The following is a 5,702-nucleotide window of genomic DNA, read 5'->3' as shown; positions in this document are numbered from 1 at the left end:
AAGAGACTGTATCAAGTACGTATATTATAAGTACCTTTTACCAATTATAGAAAGTTTAAATGGTACCGGATATGAAGCTCGGCAAATAAAAGGTGAATTGATCCCAGTGCATGACGGAGGACGATATCACAATAAATGTAATCTCCACGATACGATTATCGTGAGTGTTTTTTATCACGATAAATGACAATATCGCGTATCGTCCCATCCCTACCTTCCACAGGTCCAACTGAATACGAATTAGAACTGAATAAACCAAAGTAAGTCAGCAAACTAAATAGTTTATTTATGCTGTATCATATTCCTCCTGCATTTGTTTGGACTTTGACAAAAAATCAAGCAGAAGTGGGTGGAGCACAGCTAAATTATTTAAAACCAAATGGCCTTAATAGCCGGTATGTAACACCATTTGTTTACGAACAGCCTAAGAGTTAAACTGATATTAAAAAGGTTGAGAACCAGTGATGCAGACCACCATGGGTCCAGAGAAATAAACTGCCTTGTTTATAATACAGCCACATATCACCCTGGTAGAGCCATAAAGTACTGAGAGGCATGAATAGAAGATCTTGTACATCAACATTTATATGAACATGTGAATAAATCATAGCTAATCTCACTCGGTTTGCCTGTTCTCTCTCTTCCTCTGCCCCCTCTTTTCCTCTCTGTCTCCCCCTCTCTCACTCCTTCACTCTCTCCATCTCTCCCCTTTCCTCTCCCTCTCTCCATCTCTCCCTCTCTCCCCTCTCTGTATCCTGAAAGCCATATATTTTAAGAATTCCCCAAGTTCTACTGACGTGAAGAAAGAGATGAAAGATTCATGCTTGTTTAAAAGATTCAAATGGATGTCCTGAACTTTCACTACACAGCCCAGACGGGTAAATTATTTAATCTTAAGGACGTAAGAAAGGGAATTCGGGGTTTGAAGTTAAGTGTGCAATCGAGATCCATGCCACAAAATAAGACATTTAAGAGATTTAACGAGAAGAGGGCGTTCTATAGCTACTGTGTTGTGCATCGTAATTATATTATACAGTATTGTATCATTTGGCAAGAATAGGATGCATAATTAAAAATTTCAGCAAAACCTGAAAATAAGTAGCACTCGAGGGGAAAGCTGCTCTGTCATGCATTTGTTTAACCACCTAGGATAATGTTTCTGTGCAAGTCATAATAGGAAAACAATCAGGGATAATAGGCAAACATTCTGTGAGAATAGCAGCTGCTATTTTCACAGAATGTTTGCCTACAGTAGTTTCAGATCTAGATCTACAAGGTCACAACGTGTCACAACATGTGGTGTTGTAAGCTTGTAAATCTTGTAGACTTTGCGTATAGGTAAAGAAGGAGGGTGCCAAGTACAAACCAGTTACCCCAGTTAATGAATCAATGTATAGGGTTGAACCACTTGAACCTGATCAGCATGCCTAGGGGAACATTCGCCAAGAGGAAAGATTTGGTGTAGACAGTCCAGTTCTCTAAGATTAGAGAGTTTAAGTAGTTAAAGTGGTTTAGTGTTTGAATTGTGCTTGTTAAGTAGCCTATACTAGTGTAGGTGGTTATTAACAATGGCAGCATGGCAGAGTTACTGACACTATGCACCAGCAGAGGGAGACCATGACACATGACAATAAGAGACTCTGAAGCTAGACAGAGCTTCAGAGAGTAAATCATGTCATGTGGCTTTTCCTGTGGTCTCCAAAGTATGGTCCGAGGGACCCCCAGGGGTCCAGATTATGATTGGTTTAATTAATAAGACTATTTTAATAACAGTGTTTCCATTTCACCACTATGAATCTATTTGTTATTTTGACCATTTACTTACATTTAAATTCAGTTCAAACTGAAATATCATTTTCATATCACGGCGGAGAGAATAATTTGAGTCCATGGCCTAGAAAGACAGTTTGGGGGTCTGTGAGACATGAGAAGGTTGTATAGTGGTGGAAAGTAACTAACTACTTTTACTTAAGTACTGTACTTAAGTACAATTTTGAGGTATTATACTATTATAATACTTGAGTATTTCCAATAGGCCTACTCCACTACATCTCAGATCCAAATATTGGATCTGAGATTTACTCCACTACAGTTATTTGAAAACTTTAATTACTACTTTATAGATTCTGATTATTATTACAAAATATACGTTAACCACTTCAGCCCTTCGGCCTTTTGAAAATAGCCGATCTGCAAGCTCACAATGTGTCGCGATGCAAGCTTGTAGATCTGCTATTTTCAAAAGATTTTTATACATTTGAAAACTTGAAATGTGACATTGTGCATGATGAGTACTTTCTACTTTTTAAAGCAGTCGGAAGATACACGCACATCCCAGTGACTGCGACAGGTGCTGGATCCACAAAAAATGTAGACTGGAGAAGAGGAAGAATCCGCACACTGTCTCTCAGCTCCCAAAAAATTTTATTTAACACAGCGGGCAAAAAATAATTAACACAACGTTTCGGCCTATCTGGCCTTCATCAGGTGTAAACTGAACTGTGATACAATGTGTAGGTATATTTATAGACTGGGGTATGCTGGGTAAAAGGGGACTACACCCCAATGAACTTGACTAATTACTAATCAAGTAGGCCTGCTGTCAGTAGGCAGAGCAAATCAGTAGCCTACTGAATGGCCATCAGAAGTAGGTCTGCCATATTCAGTTCACATAGGCTACAAAATAATAAACCCACATCTTAACTGACAATAAAACGTCAGTGTTACATACCTTATTACAGTCATATAACAATAAAAAGATCAAAGTAGACAAAAATTAAAAATCACAGTCAGAAATCACAAAAAATATTAAAAACAGTGCCAAAATGAATACAAAACAAGTCAAAGAAAGGGTTTGAGGTCGAATTCCTCATTGAGGCCATGCGGAGCCATAGTATTAAGGTAATTAATGTAGAACATCTCTCTCTGTAACAAGCGTTGTTCCTGGTTGCCACCTCTACTTTCTACTTTTTGAAATAAATTCAAATACATTTTGATGCCAATACATTTTTGTAACAGAGTATTTGCAGTATTGATACTTATACGTAAGTAAAATGGGAGTACTTTTTTCCACCACTGAGAACCCCTGGGACCAGTAGTTGTGCAGTGGTGCTTAGGGGCTGCTGGTAAGGCTGCCAGCTGGTTTTCTAGCCCACCAGAGGATGTCTCCTTGCATTCACCTGGTGCCCTTGTCATTAACGCTGTCTAAGCAAGGATCTAGTTAACCATACAGCTAAACATACTAAAAAACAGAGCTGCCTATGGGCCTGATGATAGGGTCCCTGAGAATGTACTGACCTAGACAATTAAAATGTTACAATTAACAAAGGTTAATCCCACTAATGAAAAACCAAACCATCCCTTTTGAACAAAATGCCTCAAATCATGAATTTTCGTGTAATTTTGCATGCACATTCCCACAGGGCCGATTTTAGCGAGCTAGCCTAGAGCGCCATCCTAGAGGGGGCGCCGAGGGGGCGCTGAAATGGAGGGAGTGGACCCAAACCAGCCCCAAACCGGCCCAAAACCGACTAAATTTATGCCAAAACCCGCTCTCCACACGAGTGGAGAGAGGCGTATTCGAGAGAGCTCGCATAGAGCGCTGATTAGACGCGCTACGGCCCTGCATTCCCACTAGGCCAGGGAAGAGATGTCACTTGATTTTTTCAAATCAGCCTCATGGTGGCGCTATAACAGTCCGATTTGTGTTTTTACCTATAACTTCACCCATCAGTGTAAAATGTTGTATGCACACTCCCTAGAGGCCAAGGAAAAACCTTTGCCCTGCATTTTTCACATCTGACTTATTACTTACTTATGTAAAACACAATTTGGGTTTAGTCCTTCAGATTTTATCCAAAAATCACGCAAATCGGTACACAGTAGGCTATCTCTATAGTCATGTGATCAAGATGGATCTTTCCAATATTTCATATTCCATCCTAATTGGCTAACATTGGCTTCCAAAGTTTGCAGGAATCCTCAGTTTAGAACAAAATGCATGAATGCAGGGTGCATGCACATTCCCACTAGGTCAGGGAAGATATGCCATCCCATCCTTAGCCTGTTACAAAATGCCTCAAATCATGAATGCAGCCTACCAGCGTCAGATTACAGTGAAAGGCAGAGGAAGACATGGCACCCTTTTCACATTGGACTATTAAATCCACAATAACATACCTGTCCTGGCGGAGACGTGCTCAGAAGAGCACTGCTTCTAGTTTCCATTGTGGTCCTTTGAGTGTAAAATAATGTTTGTGTAAACTGAGTAGGCTACATCTGTTGGAGGGGGGGTAGGAGAGACATACAGAAAGATATAATCAATAATGAATACATTCATACAATTTCAATGTGCTATGGTAAAAATAGCAAAGAACACGGGTACTGAAAGAGTTATCAATCAAAAATGTATTGTATTTAATGGACTAAGTGTTAGTAGAAAACATTTCCTCACATTGTTGTGTGTGTGTGTGTGTGTGTGTGTGTGTGTGTGTGTGTGTGTGTGTGTGTGTGTGTGTGAGTCACCACAGTAGCTGTAGTAGCAAGTGTACAAGTAGGCCTAGTCTACTACAACTCAAGGGTTAAACTAAAATTGAATGAGTGGACTGGACAAGCTGAAACCCGACACTATAGGAAAGTGCAAATCCCCAAACGTGTTTCAAGTGGATCCGAGACATGTTAGACAGCTTTGTTTTAAGTTGTATTCCTGTGTGTGTCTAATCTATAAGCCTCTTTGTCACATAACCACACAAAGTGTTTTGGTTACATTCTATCATTGTGTTGTTCAGCATGTTTGGTAAATAACAGTGGAGTACATCACTACTGTACTCATTTTGTGAGGTATTTGTAGCCTACTTTACTTGAGTAGGCCTATTTCCAATTTCCAAAACTTTTACTCCTAGGCCTACTTAAAAGATTATTATACATTTGAAAACTTGAAATGGCACATTCTGCAAAATGAGTACTTTTACTAGTACATTTTGATACCAACACTTTTTTACTTTTACTCAAGTACATTTTTAATTCCGGACTTTTAATTCTAACAGAGTATTTCTACTTTGCAAATGTTGATACTTTACTTGAGTAAAAAAATGGGAGTACTTTTTCCAACACCGTGTTTGGAGGAAAATAATCAGCTGCGTCACAGACAGACAGGCAGAGCGCTGCACACTTTTCTGCGCGAATGCTTTGGTCACTTCCCATTATTGGAATGCGTGGATTATCATGGTCGTAGTCAGCAGCTACACGCGTAAGTCATAAAGTATTTTAAAAACATTGTGTTGCTCGGCTGAAAGGGAACCTCTAGCAGCAAGAACAGCCTACTGCTATTGTGCTGCTACAGCTACTACACTTCCTGAAGTCGTCTCACCTTTGCGGCCAGGTGAGCCGACATGACACCTGCGTGCGTCATGTGATGTTTACGCACGTAGTAGCGCTTAGTTTTCTCCTCCTCGTCTCGTTAGTTTTGGATCGATCATCCGCGTGGACCGTGTGGTGATAGCTTAATAACGTGTTAATCCTAAACGTGAGTGCCCCGGATTTAGTGCTGTTACAGTGCTTTCATTGTAGAGTACTTGTAACAAGTGGACTGTCAGAGTACCGTTGATTCCTTCACTTTCCCCCAGTATGGCGGAATACAGTGTTTGGAACGTGCCAGGAGGAGGAGAAGAAGAAGCGGTCTCGAGACAGAGAGCCCCGTTAAG

The sequence above is a fragment of the Nannobrachium achirus genome (genome assembly GCF_963921795.1).
Source record: "Nannobrachium achirus genome assembly, chromosome: 17".
Classification (NCBI taxonomy): Eukaryota; Metazoa; Chordata; class Actinopteri; order Myctophiformes; family Myctophidae; genus Nannobrachium; species Nannobrachium achirus.
This window is presented reverse-complemented; position numbering follows the sequence as displayed.